The sequence below is a fragment of the Salmo salar genome, chromosome 21, assembly GCF_965601325.2.
Source record: "Salmo salar chromosome 21, fSalSal1, whole genome shotgun sequence".
In the NCBI taxonomy this organism is placed as follows: domain Eukaryota; kingdom Metazoa; phylum Chordata; class Actinopteri; order Salmoniformes; family Salmonidae; genus Salmo; species Salmo salar.
The window spans coordinates 54,340,722-54,356,943 of NC_138311.1; the positions used below are offsets into that span (position 1 = coordinate 54,340,722).

General features: G+C 45.6%; 1 non-coding gene across 1 annotated transcript; it reads right to left on the reverse strand.

Annotated features, from left to right (window-relative positions):
• Positions 1–1,766: 1,766 nt before the first annotated feature.
• On the reverse strand, positions 1,767–1,842 carry trnat-ugu (transfer RNA threonine (anticodon UGU)). The gene has a single exon. It is a non-coding gene; the product is annotated as a tRNA-Thr (tRNA).
• Positions 1,843–16,222: the final 14,380 nt, after the last annotated feature.

Consider the following 16,222-nt stretch of genomic DNA (forward strand, 5'->3'; position numbering starts at 1 on the left):
AGTTATGCAGCAACAGGTCAAATATTTTTCGTAGTTAATGCATTATCATAGATGAGAGAGGAGGGGGGAGGTGGGAGGGAGAGAGAGAAAGGTGAAGGTGGAGACGTGAGCAGGGAAAAGTGTTGAGAGTGAGAAATAGAAGGGGGTGAGAGAGAATGGTGGGACAGAAAGAGGGAGAGAGTGGGAGTGAGCGAGAGAGAGGTGGGACTTGGAGAGAGAGTGAGCGAGAGAGATGTGGGACTTGGAGAGAGAGAGAGTGGGAGTGATAGAGAGAGGTGGGACTTGGAGAGAGAGAGAGTGGGAGTGAGCGAGAGAGGTGGGACTTGGAGAGAGAGAGTGGGAGTGAGCGAGAGAGAGGTGGGACTTGGAGAGAGAGTGAGCGAGCGAGAGAGAGGTGGGACTTGGAGAGAGAGAGTGGGAGTGAGCGAGAGAGAGGTGGGACTTGGAGAGAGAGTGAGCGAGAGAGAGGTGGGACTTGGAGAGAGAGTGGGAGTGAGAGAGAGAGAGGTGGGAATTGGAGATGAGAGAGTGTTTGTGAAAGACAGAGAGAGGGGGCGCATGGAGAGAGTGGTGGAACTATTAGAGAGAGGTAGAGAGGGATAGAAGGATAGAGGGAGAGAGAGAGAAAGTTGATTCTAATCCTATTAATCCACTTCACTGCTGTCATTCCTACTAGCCACAGCTATACCTGGCAGCTTGCAGAGACTCTTTATCCAGGGAGCTGAGGTCTGCAGACCCAACAGAGCTTGAGCTCTGTACGACTGAGGATGTGGTGGTTTTATAGACAATATAATGTTTGTTTATTTGGCTGTTACAATTGCAACCGCTGCTCTTTCTGTTTTTACACTGAACAAAAATATGAACGCAACATGTAAAGTGTTGGTCCCATGTTTCATGAGCTGAAATAAAAGATCCCCAGAAATGTTCCATACACACAAAAAGCTTATTTCTGATTTGAACAAATTTGTTTAAATCCCTGTTAGTGAGCATTTCTCCTTTGCCAAGATAATCCATCCACCTGACAGGTGTGGCATATCAAGAAGCTGATTAAACAGCATGGTCATTACACAGGTGCACCTTGTGCTGGGGACAATAATAGGCCACACTAAAATGTGCAGTTTTGTAACACAACACAATGCCACAGATGTCTCAAGTTTTGAGGGAGCGTACAATTGGCATGCTGACTGCAGGAATGTCAACCAGAGCTGTTGCCAGAGAATTGGATGTTAATTTCTCTGCCATAAGCCGCCTCCAACGTCATTTTTTAAAATTCGGCAGTACGTCCAACCGGCCTCACAACCGCAGACCATCTGTAACCGGCTTCTTCACCTGCAGGACCGTCTGAGACCAGCCACCTGGACAGCTGAAGAAACTGGGTTTGAGCAACTGAAACATTTCTACACAAACTGTCATAAACCATCTCAGGGAAGCTCATCTGCCTCACCAGAGTCTTGACCCGACTGCAGTTCAGCATCATAACCAACTTCAGTGAGCAAATGCTCACCTTCAATGGCCAATAGCACACTGGAGAAGTGTACCGGGCAGATGGCAGACATTTATGGCAAGCAGTTTGCTAATGTCAACATTGTGAACAGAGTGCCCCTGGTGGCAGTGGGGTTTTAGTATGGACAACAAACACAATTGCATTTTATCAATGGAAATTTGAATGATAGTCATTTAGCAGACGCTCCTATCCAGAGCGACTTACAGTAGTGAATGCATACATTTCATACGTTTTTTTTTCCGTTTTTTTTTCTTCCCCATACTGGTCCCCCGTGGGAATCGAACCCACAACCCTGGCGTTACAAACACCATGCTCTACCAACTGAGCCACACGAGACCCTATTGTCTAATGTCGTGCCATTCATCCATCACCTCATGTTCTCATATTTCAGCATGATAATGCACAGCCCCATGTCGCAAGGATCTGTACACAATTCCAGGAAGCTGAAAATGTCCCAGTTCTTCCATGGCCTGCATACTCACCAGACATGTCACCCATTGAGCATGTTTGGGATGCTCTGGATTGACGTGTACGACAACGTGTTCCAGTTCCCGCCAATATCCAGAAACTTCACACAAACATTGAAGAGGAGCGGGACAACATTCTACAGGCCACAATCAACAGCCTGATCAACTCCATGTGAAGGAGATGTGTCGCGCTGCATGAGACAAATGGTGGTCACACCAGATACTGACTGGTTTTCTGATCCATGCCCCTACCTTTTTTTTTATAAGGCATCTGTGACTAACAGATGCATATTTATATTCCCATTCATGTGAAATTCGTAGATTAGGTTCTAATAAATGTATTTGAATATATTTCCTTTATATGAACTATAACTCAGTAAAATCTTAGAAATTATTGTATGTAGCATTTATATTTTTGTTCAGTGTATTATGATTTCATAGAACCTGTTGTGTATATGTTACCCCTTTGTCAGCAACATAGACAGGGACAGGGGGATACCTAGTCAGTTGTATAACTGAATGCCTTCTACTGAAATGTGTCTTCCCGTTTAACCCAACCACTCTGAATCAGAGAGGTGAGGGGGGCTGCCTTAATCGTCTTCGGCGCCCAGGGAACAGTGGGTTAACTGCCTTGCTCAGTGGCCAAACGACAGAGTTTTACCTTGTCAGCTTGGGGATTCGATCCAGCAACCTTTCGGGTTACTAGTGCAACGCTTTAACCACTAGTTGTGGTTTGAGTTAGAACTGTCACTTCGTCCCAGAGGAAAGGCCGTTCGTTATTGGTCCTCTATGTGGTCGGGTTCCTTATAAAACAATAGCTCAGGGCCTTTTCACACCTTGACCGTTATAGTTTCTAGAATAGTCTACAGCAGGGGTGTCCAACTCATTCCATGGAGTGCCTAGTGTCTGCTGGTTTTCATTTTTTTCCTTTCAATTAAGACCTAGATAACCAGGTGAAGGGAATTCCTTACTAATCAGTGACCTAGACAACCAGGTGAAGGGAATTCCTTACTAATCAGTGACCTAAACAACCAGGTGAGGGGACTTCCTTACTAATCAGTGACCTAGACAACCAGGTGAGGGGACTTCCTTACTAATCAGTGACCTAGACAACCAGGTGAGGGGACTTCCTTACTAATCAGTGACCTAGACAACCAGGTGAGGGGACTTCCTTACTAATCAGTGACCTAGACAACCAGGTGAAGGGAATTCCTTACTAATCAGTGACCTAAACAACCAGGTGAAGGGAATTCCTTACTAATCAGTGACCTAGACAACCAGGTGAGGGGAATTCCTTACTAATCAGTGACCTAAACAACCAGGTGAAGGGAATTCCTTACTAATCAGTGACCTAAACAACCAGGTGAGGGGAATTCCTTACTAATCAGTGACCTAGACAACCAGGTGAGGGGAATTCCTTACTAATTAGTGACTTTAATTAGATCAAGGACAAGGGAGTAGCGAAAACCGGCAGACACTCGGCTCTCTGTGAAATGAGTTTGAAACCTGTGGTCTAGAGCAATGTATGGGCAATGGGTATAGTCATACTGTATGCATGCTAGCCTGGCTGCAGGTCTGGGGACGGAGAAGGCCTAGCCTGGTCCCAGATCGGTTTGTCTGTGGTCATTGTCAAGCAGCTCTGGTCAAAAGTAGTGCGCGCCATATGTGACAGACACTGACTAGTATCATGATGTCCTGGTCTGTCCCGGTCCTGGTCTGTCCCTGGTCCTGATCTGTCCCTGGTCTGGTCCTTGGCCTGGTCCTGATCTAGTCCTGGTCTGGTCCTGATCTGGTCCTGGTCAGTCCTGGTCCTGGTCTGTCCCTGGTCCTGGTCTGGTCCTTGGCCTGGTCCTGGTCTGGTCCTTGGCCTGGTCCTGATCTGGTCCTGGTCTGGTCCTGGTCTGGTCCTTGGCCTTGTCCTGATCTGGTCCTTGGTCTTGTCCTGATCTGGTCCTTGGCCTGGTCCTTGGCCTGGTCCTGATCTGGTCCTTGGCCTGGTCCTGGTCTGGTCCTGGTCTGGCCCAGGCTTAACAGTGAGCTGTCCAGTAATCCTCTTTAAGTTTCTGTCACGTACTCAGTACTAACCTGGGATTTACAGGGATCAACTGGAGAGATAGATGGATACCTGTGTCCTGCTGCTCCACAGTGGACTAGGGCTAACATAGTGACACTGGCTGTATGGTTAACACAGTGGGATGGCTAACATAGTGAGACTGGCTGTATGGTTAACACAGTGGGCTAGGGATAACATATTGAGACTGTCTGTATGGTTAACACAGTGGGATGGCTCACAAAACCCTGTATATACACTACATGGCCAAAAGTATGCTCGTTGAACATCTCATTCCAAAATCATGGGCATTAATATGGAATTGGTCTCCCCCGTCATGCTGAAACAAGGAAGGGCCTTCCCCAAACTGTTGCTACAAAGTTTGAAGCACAGAATCATCTACATTTACATTTACATTTTAGTCATTTAGCAGACAGTAGTGAATGCATACATTTCATACATTTCTAGAATGTCATTGTATGCTGTAGATTTAATGATTTGCCTTCACTAGACTGAAGGGGCCTAGACGTAACCATGAAAAACAGCCCCAAACCATTATTCCTCCTCCACCAATTTTTGCCGTTGGCACTATGCCAAACCCAGATTCGTCCGTCGGACTGCCTGATGGTGAAGTGTGATTCATCCCTCCAGAGAATGCGTTTCCACTGCTCTTGAGTCCAATGGCGGCGAGCTTTACATGAAGCTCCATTTCATGAAGCTCCCAATGAACAGTTATTGGGCTGAAGTTGCTTCCAGAGGCAGTTTGGAACTTGGTAATGCGGTTTGCAAACGAGGACAGAACATTTTTACGCGCTACGTGCTTCAGCACCTGGTGATCCCATTCTGCTAGCTTGTGTGGCCTACCACTTCGCGGCTGAGCCATTGTCGCTCCTAGACGTTTCCAATTTACAGTACCAGCCAGCACTTTCAGTTGACCGGGGGTGCATTAGAAGGGCAGAAATTTGATGAACTGACTTGTTGGAAAGGTGGCATCCTAAGACGGTGCCACGTTGAAAGTCACTGAGCTCTTCAGTACGGGCCATTCCACGGCCAATGTTTGTCTATGGAGATTGCATGGCTGTGTGCTCGATTTTATACACCTGTCAGCAACAGGTGTGGCTGAAATAGCCGATGACAAAGTGAAAACAGGTTTTTAGAAATGTTTGCAAATGTATTAAAAATAAAAAAACAGATACCTTATTTACATAAGCATTCAGACCTTTTGCTATGAGACTTGAAATTGAGCTCAGATGCATCCTGTTTCCATTGATCATCCTTAAGATGTTTCTACAACTTGATTGGAGTCCACCTGTGGTAAATTCAATTGATTGGACATGGTTTGGAAAGGCACACACCTGTCTATATAAGGTCCCACAGTTGACAGTGCATGTCAGAATAAAAACCAAGCCATGAGGTGGAAGAAATTGTCCGTAGAGCTCCGAGACAGGATTGTGTCAATGCACAAATCTGGGGAAGGGTACCAAAACATTTCTGCAGCGTTGAGGTCCCCAAGAACACAGTGGCCTGTATGATTCTTAAATGGAAAAAGTTTAGAACCACCAAGACTCTTCCTAGAGCTGTCCGTCCTAGAGCTGTCCGCCAAACTGAGCAATCGGGGGAGAAGGGTCTTGGTCAGGGAGGTGACCAAGAACCCAATGGTCACTCTAACAGAGCTCCAGAGGTCCTCTGTGGAGATGGGAAAACCTTACAAAAGGAAAACCATCTCTGCAGCACTCAACCAATCAGGCCTTTATGGTAGAGAGGCCAGATGGAAGCCACTCCTCAGTAAAAGGCACATGACAGCCCACTTGGAGTTTGCCAAAAGGCACCTAAAGGACTCTCGGACCATTAGAAAAAAGATTCTCTGGTCTGATGAAACCAAGATTGAATACTTTTTCCTGAATGCCAAGCGTCACGTCTGGAGTAAACATGGCACCATCCCCACGGTGAAGCATGGTGGTGGCAGCATCATGTTGGGATGTTTGTCAGCGGCAGAGACTGGGAGACTAGTCAGGATAAGATGAACGGAACAAAGTACAGAGATATCATTGATGAAAACCTGCTCTAGAGCGCTCAGGACCTCAGACTGGGGTGAAGATTCACCTTCCAACACGACAACGACCCTAAGCACACAGCCAAGACAACGCAGGAGTGACTTTGGGACAAATCTCTGAATTCCCTTGAGTGGCCCAGTCAGAGCCTGGACTTAAACCCGAATCGAACATCTCTGAAGAGACCTGAAAATAGTTCTGCAGCGACGCTCCCCATCCAACCTGACAGAGCTTGAGAAGATCTTCAGAGAAGAATGTGAGAAACTCCCCAAATACAGGTGTGCCAAGCTTGTAGTGTCTGTATCTCTGTGGTGATTTAACTCTGTAACATCTCTAGATGTTCTGTATCTCTATTTGTATCAGACAGTCCCCTGGACAGTAGATTGATAGTACCCAAGCTATACAGCAGCTCCTTAGGCAGTGTTGATATAATGAAAACATTCAATGCTATGTTTATAATAAAAAAGGACAATAGTATTTAGTACAAATAACAATGGAAATCATCACTCTCAAGGTAAAGTATTGAAATTCGAATGAAGAGCAGTGAAGCACAATATTAGTAAACCTAGTGCCCTTTCCTGATTGAAGGAAAATGTGTCCCATATCTCTCCAATGCATCTCCTTCTCTCTCACACACCCTGCTGCTCTCATTACAAAGGGAGTCTGGCCAAATGTCCATTCTGCCTGCCTGTATGGTGGCTGTTGCGGAAGCTAGGCCTGCATCCCAAATGGCACCCTAATCCCTGTATAGTGCACTACTTTGGACCAGAGCCATAGAGGCCCTATTCCCTATATAGTGCACTACTTTGGACCAGAGCCATATGGGCGCCATTTGGGACGCAGCCTGAGGCTGAATTGTCATGCTGCCCAGAACCTGTGAATATGCTGCCTGTCTATCGCTGTCAGGATCTGGGACTCAACCCCAAGATGCAGGGCAGCTGGGAGAGACCTAATATCAGGATCTGGGTCTCAACCCCAAGATGCAGGGCAGCTGGGAGAGACCTAATATCAGGATCTGGGACTCAAACCCAAGACGCAGGACACCAGGGACGTACCTAATGTCAGGTTCTGGGACTCAACCCCAAGATGCAGGGCAGCTGGGAGAGACCTAATATCAGGATCTGGGACTCAACCCCGAGAAGCAGGGCAGCTGGGAGAGACCTAATGTCAGGTTCTGGGACTCAACCCCAAGAAGCAGGGCAGCTGGGAGAGACCTAATCGATCACTACCCGCACCTGCTCGCCCGTCCAGCATCACTACTCTGGACATCACTGACTTAGAATACGTGGACAATTACAAATACCTGGGTGTCTGGTTAGACTATAAACTCTCCTTCCAGACTCACATTAAGCATCTCCAATCCAAAATGAAATCTAGAATCGGCTTCCTATATCGCAACAAAGCATCCTTCACTCATGCTGCCAAACGTACCCTCGTAAAACTGACCATCCTACCGATCCTCGACTTCGGTGATGTCATCTATAAAATAGCCTCCAACACTCTACTCAATAAACTGGATGCAGTCTATCACAGTGCCATCCGTTTTGTCACCAAAGCCCCATACACTACCCACCATTGCAACCTGTACGCTCTCGTTGGTTGGCCCTCGCTTCATACTCGTCGCCAAACCCACTGGCTACAGGTTATCTACAAGTCTCTGCTAGGTAAAGCCCCGCCTTATCTCAGCTCACTGGTCACCATAGCAGCACCCACTCGTAGCACGCGCTCCAGCTGGAATATCTCACTGGTCACCCCCATAGCCAATTCCTCCTTTGGTCGTCTTTCCTTCCAGTTCTCTGCTGCCACTGATTGGAACGAACTGCAAAAATCTCTGAAGCTGGAGACTCATATCTCCCTCACTAGCTTTAAGCACCAGCTGTCAGAGCAGCTCACAGATCACTGCACCTGTAGATACAGTGGGGGGGGGGGGAGTATTTGATCCCCTGCTGATTTTGTACGTTTTCCCACTTACAAAGAAATGATCAGTCTATAATTTTAATGGTAGGTTTATTTGAACTGTGAGAGACAGAATAACAAAAGAAATCCAGAAAAACGCATGTCAAAAATGTTATAAAATGATTTGCATTTTAATGAGGGAAATAAATATTTGACCTCTCTGCAAAACATGACTTAGTACTTGGTGGTAAAACCCTTGTTGGCAATCACAGAGATCAGACGTTTCTTGTAGTTGGCCACCAGGTTTGCACACATCTCAGGAGGGATTTTGTCCTACTCCTCTTTGCAGATCTTCTCCAAGTCATTAAGGTTTCGAGGCTGACATTTGGCAACTCGAACCTTCAGCTCCCTCCACAGATTTTCTATGGGATTACGGTCTGGAGACTGGCTAGGCCACTCCAGGACCTTAATGTGCTTCTTCTTGAGCCACTCCTTTGTTGCCTTGGCCGTGTGTTTTGGGTCATTGTCATGCTGGAATACCTATCCACGACCCATTTTCAATGCCCTGGCTGAGGGAAGGAGGTTCTCACCCAAGATTTGACAGCACATGGCCCCGTCAAATGATGCGGTGAAGTTGTCCTGTCCCCTTAGCAGAAAACCCCCCCCAAAGCATAATGTTTCCACCTCCATGTTTGACAGTGGAGATGGTGTTCTTGGGGTCATAGGCAGCATTCCTCCTCCTCCAAACACGGTGATTTGAGTTGATGCCAAAGAGCTCCATTTTGGTCTCATCTGACCACAACACTTTCACCAGTTGTCCTCTGAATCATTTAGATGTTCATTGGCAAACTTCAGACGGGCATGTATATGTATTCTTGAGCAGGGGGACCTTGCAGGTGCTGCAGGATTTCAGTCCTTCCCGGCGTAGTGTGTTACCAATTGTTTTCTTGGTGACTATGGTCCCAGCTGCCTTGAGATCATTGACAAGATCCTCCCGTGTAGTTCTGGGCTGATTCCTCACCGTTCTCATGATCATTGCAACTCCACGAGGTGAGATCTTGCATGGAGCCCCAGGCCGAGGGAGATTGACAGTTCTTTTGTGTTTCTTCCATTTGCGAATAATCACACTAAATGTTGTCACCTTCTCACCAAGCTGCTTGGCGATGGTCTTGTAGCCCATTCCAGCCTTGTGTAGGTCTACAATCTTCTCCCTGACATCCTTGGAGAGCTCTTTGGTCTTGGACATGATGGAGATTTTGGAATCTGATTGATTGATTGCTTCTGTGGACAGGTGTCTTTTATACAGGTATCAAGCTGCGGTTAGGAGCACTCCCTTTAACAGTGTGCTCCTAATCTCAGCTCGTTACCTGCATAAAAGACACCTGGGAGCCAGAAATCTTTCTGATTGAGAGGGGATCAAATACTTATTTCCCTCATTAAAATGCAAATCAATTTCTAACATTTTTGACATGCGTTTTTCTCGATATTTTTGTTGTTATTCTGTCTCTCACTGTTCAAATAAACCTACCATTAAAATGATAGACTGATAATTTCTTTGTCAGTGGGCAAACATACAAAATCAGCAGGGGATCAAATACGTTTTTTTCCCCCACTGTAACCTATCTGTAAACAGCCCATCTATCTACCTACCTCATCCCCTACTGTATTTATTTATTTTCTTGCTCCTTTGCACCCCAGTATCTCACTTGCACATTCATCTTCTGCACATCTACCATTCCAGTGTTTAATTGCTATATTGTAATTACTTCGCCACCATGGCCTATTTATTGCCTTAACTTACCTCATTTGCACTCACTGTATATAGACTTTTTGTTTTCTTTTGTTCTACTGTATTATTGACTGTATGTTTTGTTTATTCCATTTGTAACTCTGTTGTTTTATGTGTCGAATTGCTATGCTTTATCTTGGCTAGGTCGCAGTTGCAAATGAGAACTTGTTCTCAACTAGCCTTCCTCATTAAATAGAGGTTAAATAAAGGTGAACAAATATATATATATATATCAGGATCTGGGACTCAACCCCAAGAAGCAGGGCAGCATGGGAGAGACCTAATGTCAGGTTCTGGGACTCAATCCCAAGACGCATGGCAGCTGAGAGAGACCTAATGTCAGGTTCTGGGACTCAACCCCAAGAAGCAGGGCAGCTAAGAGAGACCTAATGTCAGGTTCTGGGACTCAACCCCAAGAAGCAGGGCAGCTAAGAGTGACCTAATGTCAGGTTCTGGGACTCAACCCCAAGAAGCAGGGCAGCTGGGAGAGACCTAATCATGTTCTGGGACTCAACCCCAAGAAGCAGGGCAGCTGGGACAGACCTAATGTCAGGTTCTGGGACTCAACCCCAAGAAGTAGGGCAGCTGGGAGAGACCTAATGTCAGGTTCTGGGACTCAACCCCAAGAAGCAGGGCAGCTAAGAGAGACCTAATGTCAGGTTCTGGGACTCAACCCCAAGAAGCAGGGCAGCTAAGAGAGACCTAATGTCAGGTTCTGGGACTCAACCCCAAGACGCAGGGCAGCTGGGAGAGACCTAATGTCAGGTTCTGGGACTCAACCCCAAGACGCACGGCACCAGGGACGTACCTAATGTGTAAGGAGGAAGTTTTGCTGGTTGATCTGTCTCTTCTATTCAGAAACATTTGAATGAATGTCAGCCAGTCCCAGACCAACATTGGGGCTGCGGCCTAAAAGACAAACTCTGATCTGCCAACTAAGGAGCAAATCCTAACTTCCACTTTAGTTGACTTATCACTTAGTTATACAGTATATTGATGTCAAAGTGAAATTTTAACTTAAAGCTGGAATCCTTAATGGTGAAACTGCCACGTCCGTTTGCGATATTATAACAAGAAGTAACAAACACTGTTTTATTTCAATTTGAGATCATTGCATGTGCGATAGAACAGCAGAACATGTGACTCGTTTCAGGAAACTAGGCGTATGTCACACATCACCACCTTACAGGAGAGCAATTAGAATGTAAACATTTTTTTTTTTTTATCAAAATGCGTTTTTGGCAGAAATGCCTTCTGGAACATGTAAACTTCAATGTGCCTTAATAACAAATTTGTATACCATCTGTAAATACAAATACAGTAAAATGGTTAAATTATGAGCCTAGTTGGTTTAGCCATGGACAAAAACAGGAACCTTGCCGCTAGCCATGATTGGCTGAGATAATGGGTGGGCTGGACATGCCGAGAGATGAGTTCAGATTGGTCTGACATGTAGTACGCTTCTGTCTATAACATGAGCACAGTATGTGTAGGTTATTCTTTCTAATGCAGCTTATTTGAACGATATCACGAAGAACTGCAAAAGTGTTGCTAATGCTCTCCACTTTCTGGAGGACCGCGTTTTGGAGTCAGAGTATGATATCTAAGGAGATAAGGAAAATTCTGGCGTTTGATTGCAAATATGGAGACGGAGTAGAAAAGAGAACACACAGAAGGCTGTTGTATAAAACACCTGTCTCCGGATTACATCTTCAAACTAAGGGCAACCATGGCATCTGTGACAGAGCGGGAGAAGAGTTCATCCATGTATACGGGTAAGAGAGTCTAGCTAGCTACATTTTCAGATGTTACATGTTTCTAATTTTGTCAGAAAGTTGTTTTCATTGCAAGTTAAACCATACTGTTAGCGAGCTAGCTGGCTGGCTAGGCTGGCTGGCTCGCTAGCTAACGTTACGTGTATGATCTGTGTGGTAATATTATTTGTATCTCAGGGCCATTTTCATTGCTAGTTATAGCCTGATGTTAGCTAGCTACCTAACATTAAACCTAGTTGGTTAGTTTTAGCTACCAGCAGATTCATGCAGGGTAGCAACATTATGAGTTGGGATTATGGTTCATTGTTTAGCTAGCTAGCTACATGTCTAAACAAAAGACTCCACTAAGCAAGTAACCATTTCACTGTACCGTTTACACCTGTGTCCTGTGCATGTAACAAATAAACGTTGATTTTATTTAATATAGTGGGTGTTTACCAGATATGGTAATGTTAAGAACAACATGACACCAAAGTCAAAATAGAATGTAACGTTATACCAATGAGACAGTGTCCAAGTTCTAAAATTCTCCGGTAGAATGCCCTGCTTTTATTTCGTCACACTCACAAGTAAGCTATTTTCTGTAATTATCTTTGAAATGTATTTTTTTTTACGTTGGATAAAAGTAGAAACTCAGAGCTAGAAAATGGAATTTCAGACACTACAGTTGAGGAACAATGGGAAAGTAATTCTGCTGTGAAAGTTGATAAACTTGTAATCTCACTTTTGAGAAAATGTCCTTTGAATGTTTTGGTACCTTCTGGAGAGCTCTTCTTTGTTTACACCCATTCAGCATTGTTCACACTCTTTGAAGCTTTAGCCCCACCCATCTATTTAAGGACAGATTGCTCGGATCAACCCTAACAACTGCAGTCAAGCACCCAAGCTAACTGGCTAACGTTGGCTAGCTTGCTAGCCACTTCCAGACATAAATGAGAGAACATCCCCCTCTCACCATTTTACTCACCCTAGAGCTGGTTAGGCTGTTTTGATGTTATCCAGAGCGTTGATGACTGCAACTGTGCTGCTGGCAACAATTTACGCTTTTTTGCCAATGTTTACTGACACCGGCCATATTCAACGGGTGTTGAGCGTTCGTAAATTAGTCAGTTATTCTGCGCTCTGAAATCGGAGTAGATATCCAGAGCGAATTTACCCACTACGTCTATCAACAGCTGTCGTGTCGCAGTAACATCATGAACATTCTGTTGAAATGGATACTTGCATAGTGGAGTCTTTTTATTAAGACATGTAGCTAGCTAGCTAAACAATAAACCATAATCTCTCCTCATGACGTTACTACCCTGCATGAATCTGCAGGTAGCTAACCAACCAGGTTCAATTTTAGCTAGCTAACATAACTAGCAAAGCAAATGGCTCTGAGATACAAATAATATTACTACACAGATCATGGACACGTAACTTTAGCTAGCGAGCTAACGTTAAAACCTTATGATAAATTTAGAAACCTGTAATATCTGTAAATGTAGCTAGCTAGACTATCTTACCCGTCCGTATACATGGATGGACACTTCTCTGACTGTCACAGATGCCATGATTGCCCTTAGTTTGAAGATGTAATCTTAAGACAGGTGTTTTCTCCATCTCCTTAGCTTTCATACTCTAATTCCACTGATTTCAAAACTCAGTCCTCCAGAAAGAGGAGAGTAACACTTATGCAGTTCTATATTTTTTTAAAGCCGTGTTAGACAGGATCACCTACACATACTGACCAGCTCAAATAGACAGAAGCACGCAACATGGCAGACGAATCCGAACTCATGTCTCAGCATGTCCAAATTACTCATTACCTCAGCCAATCATGGCTAGCGGGAAGGTTACTTCCTTTTTCTGTGGCTAAACCAACTAGGCTCGTATTTTAATTGTATTCTTATTTACAGAGGGCATACAAGTTTGTTATTAAGGCACATGAAAGTGATTAAAAAAATAAGGTCAAATCACTTTCTTGTTAAGTAGTGACGCGCGACGATACTTTTTTAAATTTCTATAATGATCGTGTAGGGAGTTTATTTTCCTGTAATAATGAAATTATTAGAAAAAATGTTTAATGTTTTTTTTTATTTCACCTTTATTTAACCAGGTAGGCAAGTTGAGAACAAGTTCTCATTTACAATTGCGACCTGGCCAAGATAAAGCAAAGCAGTTCGACACATACAACAACACAGAGTTACACATGGAGTAAAACACTTACATTTTACATTTACGTCATTAAGCAGACGCTCTTATCCAGAGCGACTTACAAATTGGTGCATTCACCTTATGATATCCAGTGGAACAACCACTTTACAATAGTACATCTATATCTTTTTGGGGGGGGAGGGTGGGGGGGAGGGTTAGAAGGATTACTAAATCCTATCACAGGTATTCCTTAAATAGGTGGGGCTTCAGGTGTCTCCGGAAAGTGGTGATTGACTCCGCTGTCCTGGCGTCGTGAGGGAGCTTGTTCCACCATTGGGGTGCCAGAGCAGCGAACAGTTTTGACTGGGCTGAGCGAGAACTGTGCTTCCGCAGAGGTAGGGAGGCGAGCAGGCCAGAGGTGGATGAACGCAGTGCCCTTCTTTGGGTGTAGGGACTGATCAGAGCCTGAAGGTACGGAGGTGCCGTTCCCCTCACAGCTCCGTAGGCAAGCACCATGGTCTTGTAGCAGAGTGGGGTGACGTGAGAGAACTTGGGAAGGTTGAACACCAGACAGGCTGCGGCGTTCTGGATGAGTTGTAGGGGTTTAATGGCACAGGCACGGAGCCCCGCCAAGAGCGAGTTGCAGTAATCCAGATGGGAGATGACAAGTGCCTGGATTAGGACCTGCGCCGCTTCCTGTGTGAGGCAGGGTTGTACTCTGCGAATGTTGTAGAGCATGAACCTACAGGATCGGGTCACCGCCTTGATGTTAGCGGAGAACGACAGGGTGTTGTCCAGGGTCAACTCAAGGCTCTTAGCACTCTGGGAGGAGGACACAATGGAGTTGTCAACCGTGATGGCGAGATCATGGAACGGGCAGTCCTTCCCCGGGAGGAAGAGCAGCTCCGTCTTGCCGAGGTTCAGCTTGAGGTGGTGATCTGTCATCCACACTGATATGTCTGCCAGACATGCAGAGATGCGATTTGCCACCTGGTTATCAGAAGGGGGAAAGGAGAAGATTCATTGTGTGTCGTCTGTGTAGCAATGATAGGAGAGACCATGTGAGGATATGACAGAGCCAAGTGACTTGGTGTATAGCGAGAATAGGAGAGGGCCTAGAACAGAGCCCTGGGGGACACCAGTGGTGAGAGCACGTGGTGCGGAGACAGATTCTCGCCACGCCACCTGATAGGAGCGACCTGTCAGGTAGGACGCAATCCAAGAGTGAGCTGCGCCGGAGATGCCCAACTCGGAGAGGGTGGAGAGGAGGATCTGATGGTTCACAGTATCAAAGGCAGCAGATAGGTCTAGAAGGATGAGAGCAGAGGAGAGAGAGTTAGCTTTAGCAGTGCAGAGAGCCTCTGTGACACAGAGAAGAGCAGTCTCAGTTGAATGACCAGTCTTGAAACCTGACTGATTTGGATCAAGAAGGTCATTCTGAGAGAGATAGCAAGAGAGCTGGCCAAGGACGGCACGCTCAAGAGTTTTGGAGAGAAAAGAAAGAAGGGATACTGGTCTGTAGTTGTTGACATCGGAGGGATCGAGTGTAGGTTTTTTGAGAAGGGGTGCAACTCTCGCTCTCTTGAAGACGGAAGGGACGTAGCCAGCGGTCAAGGATGAGTTGATGAGCGAGGTGAGGTAAGGGAGAAGGTCTCCGGAAATGGTCTGGAGAAGAGAGGAGGGGATAGGGTCAAGCGGGCAGGTTGTTGGGCGGCCGGCCGTCACAAGTCGCAAGATTTCATCTGGAGAGAGAGGGGAGAAAGAGGTCAAAGCATAGGGTAGGGCAATGTGAGCAGGACCAGTGGTGTCGTTTGACTTAACAAATGAGGACTGGATGTCGTCAACCTTCTTTTCAAAATGGTTGACAAAGTCATCCGCAGAGAGGGAGGAGGGGGGGAGGAGGATTCAGGAGGGAGGAGAAGGTGGCAAAGAGCTTCCTAGGGTTAGAGGCAGATGTTTGGAATTTAGAGTGGTAGAAAGTGGCTTTAGCAGCAGAAACAGAGGAAGAAAATCTGGAGAGGAGGGAGTGAAAAGATGCCAGGTCCGCAGGGAGGCTAGTTTTCCTCCATTTCCGCAAACATACAGTCAATAATACAGTAGAAAAATAAGTCTATATACAATGTGAGCAAATGAGGTGAGATAAGGGAGGTAAAGGCAAAAAAGGCCATGGTGGCAAAGTAAATACAATATAGCAAGTAAAACACTGGAATGGTAGATTTGTAGTGGAAGAAAGTGCAAAGTAGAAATAATGGGGTGCAAAGGAGCAAAATTAATAAATAAATAAATACAGTAGGGGAAGTGGTAGTTGTTTGGGCTAAATTATAGATGGGCTATGTACAGGTGCAGTGATCTGTGAGCTGCTCTGACAGCTGGTGCTTAAAGCTAGTGAGGGAGATAAGTGTTTCCAGTTTCAGAGATTTTTATAGTTCGTTCCAGTCATTGGCAGCAGAGAACTGGAAGGAGAGACGGCCAAAGGAGGAATTGGCTTTGGGGGTGACCAGAGAGATATACCTGCTGGAGCGTGTGCTACAGGTGGTTGCTGCTATGGTGA